Here is a 20,325-nt window from a genome sequence, read left to right on the forward strand (position 1 = left end):
GGAGGCTTTGCGTGGTTCCCGGCCAATGGGAGCTGCGGAGCCAGCACTTTGGATGGGAGCAGTGCACAGAGCCTCCCTGGCCGCCCCAGCTCCTAGAGGCCACAAGGACCTGGCGGCTGCTTCCAGGAGCCACATGGAACTAGGTCAGGCCTTACTCATGGGCTCTCGCTGCACCGCCAACCGGACTTTTAACGGCCCGGTAGGCGGTGCCGACTGGAGCCGCCAAGGTCCCTTTTTGACCGGGCGTTCCAGTCAAAAACCAGACACCTGGCAACCCTAACTGTAACCGCAATGTCAGCACATCCATTGTCCGCCTCAATAGGAGATGGCATGTGCATACACCCCACAGGGTGCTAGACAGAGAAGATCTGCACCTGAGAGTGTGCCTAGAAAGCCCAACCTAGGGGCAATGCCTGGATTCTGGATGCCAAAGTACAGGTGGATTCAGTATGTTGATCCCCTCACAGCAGTCTGGTGAGTGTCCATGGGGGAGAGCTTGCCTTGATCTTTGACACTGAGGCATTCAATGATGCAGCAGTTACATACAATCAACCGGAATGTGTAAGTTCTACATTAGGAAATCTGTCAAACTCTTCACAGAGAGATTTTTCCCCAGAAATCAGTTTGGGGTTTATTTTACTTCCGTTTTCTTCATTTTGTATGTCATGTAATTAGCTTTAAACTCTGCTTTCACTGCACTTTGTATTTATTAATGCCATATGGGCCACTTATCCTACTTATTAATGAGATCTGAAACCTGTGGTATATCACTTGATTCACACTTTATATTTACTGTTACTCTGATCTGGATCCATGGCAAGTTTCACTTAGTCCTCTACATAGATAAATAACATCTGTTTTATGTAATGAACCAGCTCTTTATCAGTTTTGAAGTTCCAAGCTGCATCCCCCAAGCTCATTTCTTACGCAAGATGCTGTGATGAGGAACAGTCTATTAATGTCTTTCTGAAAATCAAAATAAATGATTATGTATGCACTGTCATTATCAATATCTTAAACCCTCTTAAAAAATTCAAGGACATTAATTAGATTCTCCATGCTGATCATGCCCTCCTGGATTATTAGTATACATGAACTATTCTCATTTTGCTTTCAGTGTACTTTGCATTGTTTTTAATGGCACAGCCTTGCAAGCTGCTGGCCGTGTAAATTCCTGGCATAATTTAGCACACAGTTTTGAACACAGTTAGTAAATATGCATGTGTAATCTCTCATTTATATACTGAATAAATAAAATTTGCATACTTTTCCAGAGTAAAACAATTCTGCACCATTGAAATCAAAGGAAATTTTGACACTGACCTTACAGGGAGAAAGATCTACCCTACCTGTGAGTAAAGGTCAAAGGAAGGATGGTCTAGTCATTAGCCTGGGACTCTAGAGACCTGGGTTCATTTGCTGCTCTGCTATGGATTTTCTGGGCGATCTTGGACAAGCCACTTAGGGTATGTCTACACTACAATTAAACACCCACAGATGGCCTGTGCCAGCTGACTCAGTCTTGCAGGGCTCAGGCTAAGGGGATGGTTAATTGAGATGTAGATGTTTGGGCGCAGGCTGTAGCCTGTGCTCTGGGACCCGCCCTGCTCACGGGGTACTAGAGCCCAGGCTCCAGCCTAGGCTCCAATGTCTACACCACAATTAAACAGCTCCTTAGCCCAAGCCAGTTGGCATGGGCCAGCAATGGGTGTGTAATTACAGTGTAGACATACCTTTAGTGTCTCTATGCCTCAGTTCCCCATCTGTAATATGAAGCTAATAGTACTTCCCTACTTCACATGAATGTTGTGAGGATAAATACATTACCGATTGTGAGGCACTTAGCTACAGTAATGGAGATCATATAAGTATCTTAGATAGATAGACCTGTTCATGGGCCTTACAGTATCAGCGTACAACAATATTGCAACAAATACCTGTACAATAACACCACACTTCATATCTGAAAACCTGTGTATTTTACATGCTTATTTCTTGTAATTTTTTTCTGTTATATAAGGAAAAAAGCAAGTTTATGCATGTATTTTAATTTGATTTCCATAGTGATTGGCATTGTCCTCTAAATTCTGCTCCTTTTAACACCTGTTTTGATTGAAGAGAGTTGTTACTTTTAAATTGCCTTACCTGCCTCACTAGGCCTGGAGTTATCCATGGTACTGGTTATGTTCATTGCATTCAGGTGAGTATATAGAAAAAAAGAAAACAGTTCAGATGAGAAGATATACATTTACTCTGTCTAAACACACGTATTTAAAAGGTTCTATCTGAATTCCTGATCCTGTGGTGTGGCAGTTGCACAATATAATGCCAAAGCTATAGAAAACCCATCTCTCTTTCAAGGCTGAACTTGTTGTGGAGGTTCATACTTAGACCATCTGTCCTTTCAATAATCCATGAAATACTTAACAAGAATGCACTTGTGACATCTTGAGATAAGATGCTATGATGGCGCTGTTATCACTGAGCAGCTGGATGGATAGGAAAGGGAGGGTGAAAGCTCCAAATGAAGGGAACTGAATGTTAGGCTGAAGCTTTTGAACTGTACCTGTTTTTAATGGTGGTGAAACTGAATGTTACCTTGGTGATGGTGGGCAGGTATAACAGGGAAGGGAGGGAAGAGGAGCTGTGGGAGTGGTATGGCAAAGTTGCTCCATCGGCACAAACCCATTTTGGCAGTAAAGGAGGAGCAGCCCAAATGGTAGGAGAAACTACTAGAGTTAAAATAAGAAGGAGGGCGCCCTCTGACTAAGCTTGGGGGCAGGAACCTGTACAGGACATGAAATTATGACTCAGATCCATGTATTTATACAAAATAAACAGGCAGTTTTGAATTACTGGCTTTATCTACACTGTTGTATTGTGTTATCTGCAGAAACATCTCCTCCTCTCAGCCCCCTCAAAGCATTTACCTATGTTAGTCACTTAGAAAGCACCCATCACTGCAATAAATATGATAGACACTAAATAAAAAAAAATAACACCTGCATTTTATCCACAGAGGACTTCAGTTTTCCCACTGCTCCTAAATTTTGCCAACTGTTTCTTATACGGGGGGATTTTATTTTTCTCCCTTCCCTTCTTCATGTATGTAGTTCAGTGGGACTTCAGCCATTGTTACAGGGGAAAGCTTTCCCACAAAGATGGGCTTTGCAGTGTACTTTACAATTGATGCACCTTGAGTTCATCCTGACCTCGTTGATCAAGAGTTCCATAGGTAGGGGCATCAGTCATGCTTGCTGGTTGTTTACTCTTATTTTAAAACAGAACATTTCTAACCTTAGTTCTGATCAGTGCTATTACAATACAGTAATCCTTGGAGACATCCCCTTGCAGAGGCTCCAGAAACTCCCTTTTTTCCAGCTTCACCGCCCAACAGAAGCAGAGTAAGAGCTCCCAGGATGGAACTTCTGAGGCCCTGGGAATAGTTGGGATTCCCTCATCAACCACTAGGTGCAGAAGCAGTGGGTCAGCAGACACCTACACAGATGGGGCACTCATATTCTCCTCAAGCCTTCTCAAGTTGAAATCAAAAGGAAAAGGCCCAGCTCTGATTCCAAGACAATCTACCCCTTCAAACTAATGGGTGTGGTTTTCTGCCTCCTCCTTAGACAAACACTCACACTCTCTTGTGTATCACAGACATGTTATCATGGCAATTCCTGATTTAACTCTGAACTCCTGAGCCTGGCTGACTGTCTCACCACTTGCCTGAAGGGGAGTCTGCCAGAGCTCAGGTAGAGCTACTTCAGCCTGTCACAATGCTATTGCTATATTTTAAAATAACACATGAAATACTGTAGTTGCTCTTCCGTTTCTTCCAGCCACTCCAGCTATTTTGACTGTGAGCAATAGTAGTAGGCTGTTTAGATATATTAAAATGAGGTAAAACAATATAAAATATAACAAAAAATATAAAAGCCTGCTAAAGAGCAATGATGGCATTCTTGTCTCATGGTAATATCTTGGCATTTTGTTCCTATTTAAAACAAACTTAGCAGAGAGGGACTAGATGTCTCCAGGAATTGGTAATTGGATATTGATTCATTCACCTCTAGGTGGCTAGTTTGAATCCAGCCCATGCTGATAGCGGCTCTTTGATAGCCTATATGAAATAGGTTTGCTGACTTATATGAGAGGCAGCCACATCACAAAAACACCACCTCACTAAGCACTAATTTGACAGCCTCATTGGCAGTCTCTGCTGAAAGACCAAAGATTTGACTGAGCATGGAGACTGAATTACCCTATCAATCCCAAGAGGTCATCCTTTCAAGCCAAGTTTGAGGCAGGTGGTGGAGATTGGGGCAACTTCATTTGTCTCTGCTGACTGGTCTGATTGTCTGGCATTTTTTGTGAGCACTAACTACCAGAAATTTGTATTAAAACCAGTAAAAAAAAAATGAAAAAGTAATTTAATTTTATTTATTTTTATCCCAAAGAGCTAGCCTTTTATCCCAAAGAGATAGCTGATTAGGACAATGTGCTTGGTCTGTCAACATCATCTCTTATGCTAACATCAGATGTCAACTGAAATAAGAAACATTTTATTCCTAAAGTGGCTAATCTGGTAATTAATTTCTAAGCACCTTACCTGAACCTTAGAATAATTAAAACCACAATTAAATCAAAACAGTGTAAAAATCCCTTTAAGAGGCTACATTTTAAAAGGACCCAAAAAGTCGATGATAGTTATAGGACCAAATTTAACACTAGCCAGCAGTAGGCACAAATGCAATTGAATTCCACTTACCCCAGCTCTGAATTTGACCAACTGTGACCTAAGGAAAAAAGACATCAGCAATACTTAAATTTTACATTCTTCAAAGTATATAGATGCTTTTCTTATTGAATGAAATTTATTTATTTAAACTTTATCAATGAATGGTCAGCGTTAGAAATAAAAGACCTTGTCTCCATTTGTTTATAATATTTTCACAAAGAAGAATTGCTATACATTTTTGTTGTACTTGAACAAACTATACTAAACATACAATAATGAAACTAATTATGTTCTCCAATAGGTGGAATTTATAGCTTGCTGTAAAGTAATTATGTTTATGTGTAGTATGAGCATAATAAACTGTGGAAATTCACACTCCAATGAATGACATGATAAAAGGGTATTTATAATTTTAATGATATACTGAACCATATCTAAAATACTGAAAATTACCTTGTAGGGTGTGTACCAGATGCAGCAGTAGATTTTACTGGTGAAACCCTGGAACATTTACCAAAGTGCCTTAAATTAAAAAAAAAAGTATCAAGTTAGCTATATATGCACCTTAGCCTCCATTTTCCATGTGTGCGAACAGCATGATCCCAGTAATTCCTTTAACACTGATATTGAGCCCTGTTTACAATAGAAAAAATGTGCTAGTGGAGCACTCCCAAATGCTGCCTTACACCTCTGAGGTATGTGTATGCTTTTATTCTACAGTTAAGCTACTTATAGGGTGCAATGTATTCTCACCTAAGGTTATCATGGATTCTTTGTTGGCTGTATTAGTAGACCAGCCCTGTCCATTAGAATCAGAACTTTAAAAAGACCTAGTAACATGGTTTTTACTCCCACTACTCCTTCTCCCCTTACTTAACTTCTTGGATGAAGGAGTTGGATCTTCCAGAGAAAAAGACTTTCTGGCAGTTGATATGCTGGGATCTTGAAGTACAAAATGGAGTTTAGTGTCCATGGCTAGGTTTTGGCATTCCTGTAGGAAACACAGCTTTGGGTCCCAGTTTGTGACCTAGAGTGTTGATGATATAAAGATGTATTTCAGCTTAAGAGCCCTGTATCACACTGTTGTAATAACTGGGGCTACAATTTACCCAAATTCTGAGCTCAACTATAATAAGCGAGTGAAAGTTCTTAAATTGCACAACAACTTATCATAAATGATGGGGAAAGATACAAAAGGGAGACAGATTGAATTAGTATAAACAAAAACGTCTATTGGTATAATTCAAGGACTGGGTTGCGACCGTGCCTGATAAACAAGAGAAGTGTGGGACTAGAAATCAATTAATAAAAGTGGTATGTCAGAAATTAGGCCTAATTGGTGGACAAAATAATACGGGGATGGGCTATTCCACCATTATTCCCTTTTTGGGGGTCCTAAAAATATTTTGAGGGGAAAATTAGGAGAGAAGGAAATACAAAAATTTCTCACTGAAAGAAAGGGAAAGAGTGAGCTTTGCAATCATGGCTGCCAACCTCACCATCTTCTAGGACCCAGGATGTACTGTAATGCTATTAGGCCTTCATCATCCTGACCAGACCAGGAGAGAGAGAGGGACCCAGGTGACATCACCACCTTCACCTGCTTTGGCTGACTCCTACTGCCCCTTTCCCCCCCACACACACAACACACACCTGGGTTCTTCACTTTTCTATCCTCCTTTTTCCTTCTGTCTAATAAGAGTTTGACTTAGTTGGCCAATACTGTATATTTCACAACACTGCTGTAAGCCTGTCACCAGAGAGTCAGATAAAAGCAATCGCTGAAACAACCTGATGCTGGTACAAGTTTGCCAGGTCTCAAAGTGGTGGATAAGACCATGTGCTGTTCCTATGTTTCTCCAGCAGTGTGAAGATAGAAGTTGCATTTTCTATCTTTGCTGTTCTTTTCTCTTGTGTGTGTTTTGTTTTGTTTTCTGGGAAATGGGATTGGATTTTAACAGCAACAAAAATTGCTCCAGCACAGCTCAACTAACTTCTTCTCTTCCTCCACCCCTAAGGACAGTTATTACCATCTTTAATACCATCTAAAAGACTGCCAAATGGGGTTGGGTGCAAGGAGAGGAGGATTCTTTATAAAAACTCTTTCCATCTTAAGAGAAATGGAAGAAGGGAAGTCATTAAAATGAAAGTCTTACTTAATACGTCTTATTTCAAATGCTTCAACACTTCTCCCCTTTCTTTTCTGTATCTTTAATAAAAGGTTAATAAAAAAATTAATGGTGTGTTTGCCATGGCACTAAGCAAGCTGCCCTCCATATACAAAATCACAACCTTTGTTTAACACTATTTTATGTTGGACAGTGACAGGGTCATGTTAACACCTTTTCCTCTTTGGGTCCATTTAGTCCATTGAAATTAATATAACACACAGAGAAAATTTGAAAGCACAGTGTTGTCTTGTGATTTGAGTAAGCAAGCAGTAGGATTGTACTGAATTATTTAAGATAACTCCAGAGATATAAAGAGTTTTCCAGCACCACATTATTATATTTCCTTCCCCTTTCTTCTCTAAACCTCCTCTCATAGTCTCCTTGGATTTAGACATAATACCCAGAGCTGACATGTTCCCAAGGACGAGTTTGTGCAATCCCCACTGAAGTCAATTGAATGTGAAAACACAGGTATAAGGTCAGAATACGGCTCATTGTATTTTAATAAAACCCCATCTAACTTTATTTCCTTACTTCTTATTGCTTACTATCATATATTTTTATCTGGCCAGTAGTATTATTCTCTGCCTGCTGCTCCTATCTCTAAATTATTTAGAGATCCTTCATTCTAGACTTGGTATGGGGATATGTATGTGATGCCATGAATATTGCATTGTGACACCATGGAATGACTCAGGAGAAGTGAACAAGCTGAGCATGCTGCAAAAATCTAAACTTTCAGTTAGGTGCAAATGCTCTTGTGCTTGTTGTTATGGGAAACAATATGTAGACAAATGGCCTGACTGTTCAGTGATGGTTTCTAATTTTTCTTTTTTCTTTTGTTTTTAATACGATCCTGATGGTAATTTGGCTGATATTAAAAGTGGCTTGTGTGGTTCCTTTAAAAAACAAAGAATCCCCAACATACAAGATTCTGATCTTCATTCACAACCAGCCAAACTAAATAAATTATCCCAATCCTCAAATAACCCTGACTCCCTGTGATTACAGATTATCTGCCTCACCTGATAGAGCTCACTGAACTGCTAATAATATACCAGATGGTTTGAGAACGGTTTTTCTTTCTAGCACTAGTTAAACCTGGAATGTGAAGGGTTCTAAGAATAATCCACCTTTACAGCAGAAGATGAGATTTCTTGATATTGGACACTGAACGGTTTGTATTGCATTTAACATTAGGAAAATGCCTCTAACACCACAAAACAGTTAATCAATTTTAGCAGGTTGCAATCTAAATTTTATCCAATATCAGGTTTTTCTCCCGACACAGCATATAGGCAAGGCGATAAACTCATATCTAAAGATAAACATATAGACTATATTTTAGTGATCTCATGTATACAAAGAGAGTGGTTTCCCAGGCAACAGTAATATCTTCAGACGTAATAGGGTCCAGGAGCTCAGCTTTGCCCATATTCCTTTCTTGCTGGTACAGAATGCTTTCCCATTTTTGTTGATGTTGGGAGAGCAAATCTGGTGAGCTGGCTCGGAACTTTCCCCTCTGAGGTTTGGGTGATTTTATGGGTGAAATGCAGTGAATGAAGGCTATAGGAATGCTCAGGTTCAAAGGAATTAGGCAAACACTGAGAGATTAAGGCTATGACCCCATTATTCTATGCTGCGTATGCAGCTAAGAAGACATTAGAAATGGAGGGCAGCATCTGTAAACCAAATGAGGCAGGCAGGTGTGCATATAACCAATTAGTACCAAGTGCACTGTATCCACAGATAGGTTACCCAATTATTATCCAGTTCTCAATATAAATTTTAATAATACTACATAAGAAGTAAGATATGTGGCTGGTGAGCCTAAGGGAGTTAGCCATCTGGTGCATATCTCTAGACCACTTCTGTCTTATTGCCATTGATTAATTTTGGGGGACAAAAAGGAACACTTTTCTGTGCTGGGAACTTGCCATGAAGTTTGGTAGGACTCTGGGCTGGTTTGCTGTGTTTGGTGTGCTGGGAGATTAAGGGAGTTAGCCAGCTGAGTTTCCCAGCAGAGAAAGGCAGGGAGAAAGATTCTCTTCCCCCGCCCCCTCCTTAACTTGCAGGTACTACACAAGGAAGAACCTATAATGGGAAGAAAATGGAAAAGGAAAACGGTGCATTGCTCTTCATCTGCCTGAACCTATGAAGGCCCTGGCCTTGGCCAGCCAGATATCCTGATCCAGGAGGCTTCTAACCAGGTCCTAGTCTTGACTTACTGGGGATGCAGCTTGCATGCCCCTTCCACAGAAAGCCAGGCAAAGTGAAAGACCCAGTGTGAGAGATGTGTAATGATGGAGTCCCTCAGGAAGCAGGTAAGGGAGCTGCAAGAGGAGGGGGCTCATCTGTGTAGCCTCCGGCAGGGCCAGCTCCAGGCATCAGCCCAGCAAGCAGGTGCTTGGGGTGGCCAACAGAGAGGGGCGGCACATCCGGCTCTTCAGCGGCAATTCGGCCGCGGGTACCTCACTCCCTCTCAGAGCGAAGGACCAGCCGCCAAAGACTGAAGCAGCAGCGGTAGTGCCGCAGATCGCCATCGTGGATCTTTTTTTTTTTTTTGCTGCTTGGGGCAGCAAAAACCCTGGAGCCGGCTCTGGCCTCTGGAAGCACGTGTACTTCATCAGCAGGATACACATGGAGATGGGATGGAGGATGTTAGCCTGATGACTACAGTGGCACCAGAGGAAGGAGGAGAACTGGCTACTGGGCACTTTGGGCAGTAGACAGTTCTCGAGCCCCCACCCAGGCTCCCTGTCCATTGAGGTCAAGAATTGGTATGCCGTTCTAGCAACAAGAAGTGTGAGGAGCACACCCTGACATCTGAGGAGGAGGAGCCACCTGCTCCAAAGACTGAGAGGCTCACAACCATCACACCAAAAAGGAGGAGACATAGAGTGCTTTGGTTGGGACTCCCTTCTGAGGGAGACAGAAACATCCATCTGACAACCTGACATGGTGTCCAAAGAAGTGTGCTGCATGCCTGGAGCCCGCATACAAGATGTTATGGAAAGGTTGCTGAGGCTCATTCATCTCTCTGACCACTACCCTATGCTGCTTATCTACTTGGCCACTAATGATATTACCAGGTAGGATCCTAAACAGATTAGCAGTGACTACAGGGCTCTGGGAGCAAGAGTGAAGGAGTTGGGGGTGCAGGTTTTTTTTCTCATCCATCTTCCCAGTTGAAGGTAAGAGCAAAGGCAGGGACACAAACATCCTAGTGAGGACTGAATGGATGGCTTTGGCTTTCTGTACCATGGTGGTCTGGGAAAAGGACTGCTGGGAAGAGGGGGAGGAGGATTACACTTGATTCCTTGCAATATCTGCTTATCATTATCAAGGAACATAAACACACCATATTTGTACAGAACAATGGTCCATTGACTATTCTGTCTTCAAAATGGTCAGTACTAGCTGTCTCTGTGGAACATAAAAGGAAACTCTGCTGTAGGCAGTTATAGGATAGTCTGTCCACAGGGAAAATGACTTCCTCTTACTATTGGTAATCCTTATTACTGATTAAAGAGTGTCATTAATAGACTCTAAAATAATTAATAGACTCTAAAATGAGTCCTGTCTAGTCTTCCTCAGCCAGATTAAGGCTCCTCATCCAGATTAGGGACCTTAAAGTTAAAATGGGAATTTAGAAGGCCAAAAAGGCAGTAGATTAAAGCAGATTAGATACTAATGTAAGAGACCAAACAATAACGGTCCCAGAGGAAACACCCTAAAGACATACTCATGTCAGTGTGTTAAATTACCATTATTAACTGTGGAGGGATGCATGATAGCTTTTAAGGGAGAAAGCTGAAAACTCTGATGTCCCTTGGTATGTGATATTCTTGGATGAGCCGTTTTATTGTGGGGCGGGGGAACCAGGTTCAAAAGCTTACATTCAGACAAAAGGCATGTCAGGCTGGGCACTGAATTGTACGACAGCAACATTAGCTTTATTCTACATGAGGACCTTTATGCCAGCAATGATAGTCATCAAATAATGATCTGGGCCTGACATTTGCAGTAGTAGTAAAGCTCCTTGCTGTCAGTCATAAACTTAACAAAGGGTACCATCTGATAACTGATGACTAGAGCTGTGTAGATATGGAGCACCTGCTCTCACCCTCTCCCTCCTACTTATGGGCTTTTTGTCCTGGCTGAATGCTGTAGCAAGGCAGAATAATGGTTTGATTTTATCTTTTTTACCGGCGATAATTTAAAAATATTCATGTATACACACTGTGAAATTTGCTTGAGTATGAAGTGGTCCCTTTAAAACATCCCTCAGGTTTTCTGTAGTTTAGTAAGACACTCATGTAAAGACCATTTCTAGGCAAAAGGTTTTTGATGGGTTGGGTGATGCGAGGTGGTAGTGTTCGAGAGTATCTGCTGTGGACACGGTAGGAAAAAAAAACCTAATTAAAGGGACACATTGGCCAGGCATAATGGAAACTAGTTCTTGCAAGCTGAGTTTTGGAAAAGGGACTTGCACAAATTCCCTCCCCACTCACAAATGATGTGCAGGTTCCTAGAGTCCACGTTGCCAGTCACTTATGCAGGAACGTCTTCCTCTTGTATGGAGGATATGGGCTCTCTAGTGACCAGCCTCTATTAATCCCTAATCAATCTTTAATCTGTAGGAGGGCTGAATTCCACTGCATCCAAAATGATCAAATTTATGAGGACATGAACCTTCATTTACTTGTAGTCTAAATAATGGACTATGGACATCAAGATACAGCTTACATACTGCTTAGTTGGCATTGCCTGCATCATCACCCCTAGTCCTAGGTGGCTCTACCTGGGACATTGAGGGGACCTCCAGCTGATGGGCCTGCTGATCTGCATTTCACTTTCAGGGATACATTGCTGTAATTAAAAACCTGCCAAACTGCCAGCACCTTATCCCTTCCCAGTTATAAAGCCCTATTCATCCAGTGTGTAAAAGATGGGGACATTCAGTATAAATTTCTTGGTTTTCCCCCTCTAGTTTCCTCCTCTTGCTCACTGCTCTAAGTACTGGCTCTAAGGCCTGATCTACACTTAAAAATTAGATCAACCTAGCTACATCACTCAGGGCTGTCAAAATTTTTGCACTCTGAGCACTGTAGTTAGATTGACATCATCCATGGTATAGGCTGAAATTCTTCCATCAACCTAGCTACCACCTGTTGGAGAAGTGATTAACTACATCAATGGAAAGCCCCTTTTTGTCAATGTAGGAAGCATCTACACTTGTCGCAACCCTATACATAGTTATGGCTCTGTATGGCCAATTGTCGGTCCACGGCCATCTTGTTCTGCTAAAAGGACAAGGCAGCCTCCATCTTGGACCAGGTTCTTGTTCCACAGGAGAGGGCAGAGACCTAATTCTGCCCAGCAACACCGTGGTGTCGTGTGCAACCCTGAGGTGCGGTGTGCAACATTCTAGTGCTGTGTGCATTTTCCCGCTCTTTTTGGCCTGGTCATCTAGGGGTCAGGCTAGTGCCTTGTGCAGAGACGCCAGTGTGCCGTGTGCAGATCCTGTTGGCGTGGGGGACAACAGTTCGGAGCCTGAAGGGTGTAGGAGCCAGGGACCAATCAGATGCTGACACGAGTGAGTGAGACCCTTCGAATAAAACTAGGTTCCCCCCCAAAATCTTTGTGGAGTATCCGCGTGTCAGCTGAAGGGCCTGATCAACCTTTCAGCCAGGGTCTCCTCCCATTATAGCTAGCTTGTGTTGTGTCATTTTGGATTCGTTATCGCTTTGGATTTATCGTTTTGGATCTATTTCCATCAGCTCGTCATGCTTCTGGTGTCTGCTCTGCTGGTCAGCTGCGCCTGGAGTGCGATATTTGCTTTCTAAATTCTGACAGTTTGTTTACCTAGCTTCCCCTCTTTTTCCCCCCTCCCTAACTCAGTACCAAGTGTGTATACAGTATATGAGAATTGAATTATTGAGCTCATAATTGCACAGTTGTTTAGTTTGTATAGTTCTTCTGGGTTTTAGTAGACAGTTAATTGTAAACTGTTTTAAGTTGTGTGAGTTACTGCTCTGTCTCTGTGTGGAGTGCTTGGTGCTAGGTGCTGTCTTCAACTGAGGATTAGCTGACCAAGGGGTTTCTGTCCCCGCGGTCTGTGTGAGTGGAACCTGCACAATCACAGCCGCACCACACTCTGGGTAAATCCCTTAGTGTGAAAGCAAGGGCGGTTGAGGCAGTGGCCTGTGGGTCTCTTTTTCTGTGTTGCACCGGGCACCGCTCTGACGAACCCGATTTCCTCCTTGTGTAACTGGTGTGTCTGCCTACTCAGTGTGAAGCAGTGAGCAGTATAGATTTGTATTGTTAATGATTTTTGGGTGTGTTTGTATTGTTTAATAACATCCCAGCTAAGAATTGCCCCCCTCCTCGGCCAACGTTGTAACTATCCCCCCAATAAACGCAGCCACTTGGCTTTAAACTTAATTCTGGTCCAGCCTGGTTTTTCCTCTCCCAATACCAAAGCTGATCGAACCGCAATCGGTTTCGGACACACTATGGCGATACAGCAACACACCTGCAGCACCATAAATGAGCCACTATACTGTAGACATACCTTAACTAACCCTCTCAGTAGCCAAAGATCTGCAGATTTCTGTTGGATTGATTGTCTCCCAACATAGTGGTTGACTGCCTGGCTGTCACAATGAGTGGTCTGTGTCCCACCTTTCTTTGCCTTTCTATTACTACATTATATAACACTATGGTAGCTGAGTACCTTAAAGAGTAGAGCAATTTGAGTTTGGTAGCTTTATTCTAGGTGAGCTTCCTTGGGTCTGACAACTCTTTAGCCAGAAGATTTAACTTATACCTTAGAAAAATGGTCACCACTACTACCTCCACCCCCAAAAGACACCCAGTCATTGATTCCCACTAATTGATTATTTCCTTGGCAAACTCCCTCAGCATTTCGCTGAAGGAACAGGATGCTGGGATGGGGCTCTAGAGAGGTTTTAGAAACCCTACTGGAAAATTGCTCTGGGACACACACTGGTGGTTTGGTTTGTGGATAAGCTGTAGTAAGTGGCTGTAGAGAGGTGGACTGCACTGGAGGCTTCTGGCCACCTTGCCTCAGTGGCTAGTGCCAGTCACCATCTAGCCCCCACTTCCTGGGGCAGACTACAATCTATAAACCACTCATCAGCAGCAAGGGGGGGTTGGACCAGCTGCCTCTGCCTATATCTGGGCTGCCCCTCTGCAACCCCAGTACCCCTTTTGTGGGCCCTTAACTAAGCCTGCAGCCTGGGGTCTTGCTAGGCTGGCATTCCCCAGCTCCCTCTGCCCTTCCCCAGCACTGCTCCACCCTAGGTACCCTCCTCAGCTTCTCGGGCAGCCCGATCCCTCTCTCTCTAAGGAGCTAGAGAGAGTGTTTCTTTTCGGTCTCTGTCCCTCAGCCCTCTTATAGGGCCAGCTGGGCCCTGATTGAGCTGGCCACAGCTGTGGCGGCTTCTCCAATCAGCCCAGCTTTTTCCACCCACAGCCCTCTCCAGGGCTGCTTTAACCCCTTCAGGATGGAACGGGGTGACCATCCCACTACAGAGGGCCACAAGTGGAAGTCACCCAAGCATTAGAACAAGACAGCTAAGCTGAGAAGCAAGAGTGAGACCCAGTACCCAAAGGAGAAACTATGTCCCAAGAGGAAAAACAATTCCCCACTGTCGGAAGACGAGTGGTGGACTGGTTGGTTCTAGGGCTGAGCAAGCATTGGGGAGTAAGACCAGGAGAGAATAATGCCTCTCTGGTGGCAAGGAATACAGTGTGAGGAGACATCTGCTATAGATTATAGTTCTTTGTCTTGACATCCTTAGTTCAAAAGTCAAATGGGAGACAGAAGAAACAGGCTGGACCCTTGCCGAATACCTGTTCTTGTGGCCACATGATGCCAGAGTAGTAAACAGAAATGACAGCCACTATCTGGGGCCTGCAGGCCATAACCATCTGCCATAAATCCTGGCTTTGCGCACTCTCCCAGCAGCCCTGGAGATCAGCCACACACTGGGGAGGTCAGAATTCTAGTCTTCACATTGACTGACATGTAAAACCCATGCTGCTCACCTGCTCACCTGTCCAGGAGAGCTCTTGGAGTGTGGGGATTAAGAGAGCTGCTGGTCTACTTTTATATTCTCCTACTGCCCCATAAAAGCCTGGACAAACTGAAATGTGCCTGTATGTTAAGAAACTGAAATATATTTACTATACATAAAAATGGATAGGGACAGACAGTGATGATGAAGTTACAGGTGAATCACTTGTTAAGACAGTGTATCCTGTACATAATAGGCCTAATTCTCTTCTGTTACCTTGGTGTAAATCCATTGAAGTCAAAGACATTTCTCTGGCTTTGAACCAGGGCAACTGAGAGCATGGTGTAGTACAATACACACATGACTGTGTTCATAAAAAATCTTGACTCAGGATGGGTTAAAGTTTTCCCTAAACCAAGCTACTCTCCAGTAGACCAGGCATATTTGCTTCTGTTGGTTTCTTTATAGTGGGATCTCTTCTTCTTAAGTCATTCCAATGTTTCTTCAGTTTCCTTTTGTCCCCGCTGCTACCCACCACATTGATTTTTAAGGCTTTGCTATGCTGCATTTTCTCTTTCTTGTATGGACTCATCCTTGCTGCTCCATCAGACACTAAATGTTTATCCTACTTTCTAAGTTGGGGCAGCTCTTCCATCTAAACTGAAATTAGATTTAACCTTTGACAGATGTCTTTAGCCTGATACTGACATCTTTTCTTAGATTTTAAGGGAAGTTGCTACCTATCTGAGAAGTTTCTGAATGCATAATTTATGTTGGTGTGCAAATATGCATAGCAAATATGCTAATTACTCTTCTCCTAAATTTGTTGAGCAGTTTTTGCCTGCTGTATTTTTCTAAATACAAGCTCTCAAATTATTTGCACATTTGGGCTTTTGCATGCTAAACAATTTGTCTCCAACAATCTTTAACTTTTATCATTAGGCACCATGTAAATTCTTTTTTGGAAGATTTGCTTAAAAATTCAAGATTATTTATAAATATGATTTTTTTCCACCCGTGCCTTACATAAAATGGGTTATTCTCGTCATTTGCAGTGGGCTACAGATATGCACTTGGTGATTTCAGCAGAGGTCCCAGTGGATGTTTATGCATTTCACAAAGAGCCAGATGTTGTGTAGCACTAAGGACTGAAGTCAATAGGTGATGATGACATTCAGCAGGAGCATGCTCAAAACCACTGCACAGTTTGGCATAATTGGCAGTGATGTGGATTGTCAGAGCTGTATGAGGAAACATTCACCATATGAGCCCACGCTATTCCTATATGCTTGAACTATAATGGGAAAACAGAACGTAATTATAGATTATGACTTAAACTTTAAAAATACAGGATTGTGACTCTGATGCTGTTGAGGACACCTTTTGAATAAGTCCAAGACAGGATCCACAAAATGTGATTTTACAGCTAATTTCTATTTCTGGCATCATGGAACAGATTATGGCTTTAAGCCACCTTACTGTGACAGAGTGACATGCACCTGCACAAGTCTTATCACACAGAAATGCTTAGAAATAGCATAGAAGCCAGAGCTCTTGGGTTCTACTTCCAGCAGTTGACTTGTTATGAGACCTTGAGCTGATCACTGGGTGAGATTCTGTGTTGCATCCTTTTTCAGACTGGGGTGACTAGAATAGTACACAGTATTAAAAAGGTTTCAGAGTAGCAGCCGTGTTAGTCTGTATCCGTAAAAAGAACAGGAGTACTTGTGGCACTTTAGAGACTAACAAATTTATTTCAGCATAAGCTTTCATGGGCTACAGCTCACTTCTTTGGATGCATAAAATGGAGCACACAGAAAAAAGATATTTATACATACAGAGAACATGAAAAGGTGGAACTAGCCATGCCAACTGTAAGAGGCCAATCAATTGAGATGAGCTATCCTCAGCAGGAAGGCCATTGTCTTGACTAATGACCTTTTTATTTTTTCCATATTATTCTCTATCCTATTCCTTATGCATCCTAACATCATTTGGTTTTGCTTGTTTACTACAGCTACACACTTCCCGGCTCCTAGAAATCTGCCCATTCAAAGCAAACACACACACAAAAGTCACTGTGAAGTGAGAGGAAGGACTGGCAAATGCTTCTTCTTAAATACCAAAGATTTCCCCCCCCCATTTGTTTTCTTCCTTTTTTGTGAATTTTGTATGTTAAAGCTGCACATAAGGGCTTGTATCAAATCAGCTTTTACATGTCAATAATGTTTATTTGATATAAAGTGGAAATAATGTTATAGTGGAATTACTGAAAAATAGGAGTTGTATCTTTAAAGAGATGGTTTCAATGTAACATCTTAGGGTATGTCTACACTACAAGAGTAGTTCGATTCAACTTAAGTCGAATTTGTGGAATCGACCGTACGAAGTCGAATTTGTGTATCCACACTAAGGACACTAATTCGACTTTGTGAGTCCACACTAACGGGGCAAGCATCAACTTTGGAAGCGGTGCACTGTGGGCAGCTATCCCACAGTTCCCGCAGTCCCTGCTGCCCATTGGAATGCTGGGTAGAGCCCCCAATGCCTGCTGGGGGAAAAAATGTGTCGAGGGTGGTTTTGGGTAACTGTCATCACTGAACCGTCACTCCCGCCCTCCCTCCCTGAAAGCGCCTGTGGGCAATCTGTTCGTGCACTTTTCTGGTCAGTGACAGCGCGGACGCCACAGCACTGTGAGCATGGAGCCTGCTGCAGTTATGGCCGTTGTCAACTCCTCGCACCTTATCGTCCACCTCTTCCACAGTCAGCTGCTGAGAAATCGGGCTACTTTTCAATGGTGCTGCAAGCACTGGTGGACCATAGGGGACGTTTTACCAACATCAACGTCGGGTGGCCAGGCAAGGTTCATGACGCACATGTTTTCAGGAACTCTGGTCTGTTTAGACGCCTGCAGGAAGGTAGTTTCTTCCCAGACCACAAAATAACTGTTGGGGATGTGCAGATGCCTATAGTGATCCTCGGGGACCCAGCCTACCCGCTAATGCCCTGCCTCATGAAGCCCTATACAGGCGCCTCGGACACTGACAAGGAACTCTTCAACTACCAGCTGAGCAAGTGCAGAATGGTGGTGGAGTGTGCTTTCGGACGTCTCAAGGGGAGATGGCGAAGCTTACTGACTGGCTCGGATCTCAGCGAAACCAATATCCCCATTGTTATTGCAGCTTGCTGTGTGCTCCACAATCTCTGTGAGAGCAAGGGGGAGACCTTTATGGTGGGATGGGAGGTTGAGGCAAATCGCCTGGCTGCTGATTACGCTCAGCCTGACACCCGTGCGATTAGAAGAGCCCAGCGGGAAGCGCTGTGCATCCGGGAAGCTTTGAAACCTAGGTTCCTCAGCGAGCAGCGTGACCTGTGACTGTTCAGTTTCTTTACAGAGAAGCTGAACCTGCCCCTATTTCTTTACCCAGTTACTGTTGACTATCCTCTGCAGTTACATACCCCATTCACCCCGTTTCCCCCACTTCCAACACACGTGTAAAAATAAAATACATGTTCCATTGTTACTTAACAAAGGTTTCTTTATTAATGACTTTGCGTTAAAGGGTTGAAACTGGGACGCAGACTGTGCTGGGTAGGGTGTGCGGTGATGTAAAGACCGCCTCTAAACTCGAGGAATGACAGGCTCCTGCTCCTAGAGCGGTCCGCAGTGCCGGACTGGTTGTTTCAACGGAGCCTGCCATCCCTCCTTTTTGGGACTCTGTGTGCGGGGGCTATGTGACCTTGTGGCAGAGGAGGACGGATACAGATTCCTCTGCTGCGTGGCTCTGTGGTCCAGGACAAGGACCGCTGCATAAGATCTGTAACTGCCCTCCCCCACTACAAAGTCACGTACCCCCCCACCCACACAGAACCTGGAAAACACCTCCCAGACCGACCAGGGTGCCTACTGACTGCACTGTGTGTGTGACCTGCTGCTGATCCTGCCCCAGTGTCTGTACCCTGGTAAAGGTGACTGTCCTATGCAATTACCAACCCCCTTCCCCACCCCTCCCTTCAAACACAGTCTTCTGTAAAAAAACATGAGGGAAACAGTAATTAACAGCAAAGTATTTTTAATAATTAACTAGACAGTTAGGGGATGAAACTGGGATTGGGGCTTGGGTGAGTCAGGAAGGGAAGGACTTCTCAAAATTTAGGGTATGAGAGCTTTTGGGTACTTGAGCACTCTGCTGGGGTGCAGTGACAGTTTTCACGGCCCCTGGCGCCCCTCCTTCTGGTTATTTTGGGTGAGGGGGGTATGGGACTTTGTGGCGGGGGAGAGTGGTTGCAGATACACTGCAGGGGGGCTCTGTCCTCCTGCCTGCGGTCCTGCAGAACATCCACAAGGCGCCGGAGCGTGTCCGTTTGCTCCCTCATTAGTCCAAGCCGCGTTTGAGACGCCTGCTTGCCTTCCTCACGCCACCTCTCCTCCCGTTCGCTGTGTGAGCGCTGGTACAGAGAGAGGGTCTCCCTCCACTGGCTCTGCTGGTCCACCTCGGCTCGGGAGCAGCCCATAAGTTCAGCTAACATCTCGTCCCGTGTCTTTTTATTTCGCCGCCTAATCTTTGCCAGCCTCTGTGAGGGGGATGCTGTGGCAGGTCTGGAGACAGTCGAAGCTGTGTGATGGGAAAAAGGGAGTGAATTCCTTGCAAAGATACATTTCTGCGAACAATGAACACAGTCTAGTCTGTCTCTGTGAACAAGACCATGCACAGCACCTGTCTCGTGCGCACTCCTGCTCCAGGCAATCCGGAAAGCATAAACTCTGCCCTTGTTCCACCCCATCGCAGTCTCCCCCGACCCTTGGAATTCTGGGTTGAGATCCCAGTGCCCGATGGGTCAAAAATCATTGTCGCGGGTGGTTCTGGGTAAATGTCATCAGTCATTCCTTCCTCCGGGAAAGCAACGGCAGACAATCATTTCGAGCCCGTTTTCCCTGGATTACCCTGGCAGACGCCATAGCGTGGCAACCATGGAGCCTGTTTTGCCTTTTGTCACTGTCACCGTATGTGTACTAGATGCCGCGGACAGAGGCGATTCAGCAGCGCTACACAGCAGCATTCATTTGCTTTTGCATGACAGCAGAGATGGTTATCAGCCATATTGTACCATCTACCATGCCATTGTAAATTGGCAATGTGATGATGGTTACCAGTCCTACTGCACTATACCTTCTGCTGCTGTCATAGGTGGCCCTGGCCGAGATCAGCCGGGGGCGCAAAAGAGAAAACTGGGAATGACTCAATCCCTCCTTTATGGTATCTAAAAATAGAATCAGTCCTGCCTGGAATATGGGGCAAGTGTACTAGGGTTGCAGTGTATCAGAGAACTAGAGAGCACAGCCGCTCCGTGTCAGATCATGCAGGAA

General features: G+C 44.0%; 1 protein-coding gene and 1 long non-coding RNA gene across 7 annotated transcripts in view; one reads left to right on the forward strand and one right to left on the reverse strand.

Moving 5' to 3' along the window:
* Positions 1-20,325, forward strand: part of NPS (neuropeptide S) — a 60,005-nt gene that overhangs the window by 16,297 nt on the left and 23,383 nt on the right. The gene's annotated exons all lie outside the window — the stretch shown is intronic.
* On the reverse strand, positions 2,583-7,551 carry LOC120409059. 2 transcript variants are annotated; one of them, XR_005601083.1, is made up of 5 exons: positions 7,447-7,495; positions 6,898-6,950; positions 5,620-5,768; positions 5,195-5,263; positions 2,583-4,799 (listed from the first exon to the last, which is right to left on the reverse strand). It is a non-coding gene; the product is annotated as an uncharacterized LOC120409059 (long non-coding RNA). The 2 variants fall into 2 exon arrangements; XR_005601084.1 differs by lacking the exon at positions 6,898-6,950 and having other exon boundaries at positions 7,461-7,551.

The sequence above is a fragment of the Mauremys reevesii genome, linkage group 7, assembly GCF_016161935.1.
Source record: "Mauremys reevesii isolate NIE-2019 linkage group 7, ASM1616193v1, whole genome shotgun sequence".
Classification (NCBI taxonomy): domain Eukaryota; kingdom Metazoa; phylum Chordata; order Testudines; family Geoemydidae; genus Mauremys; species Mauremys reevesii.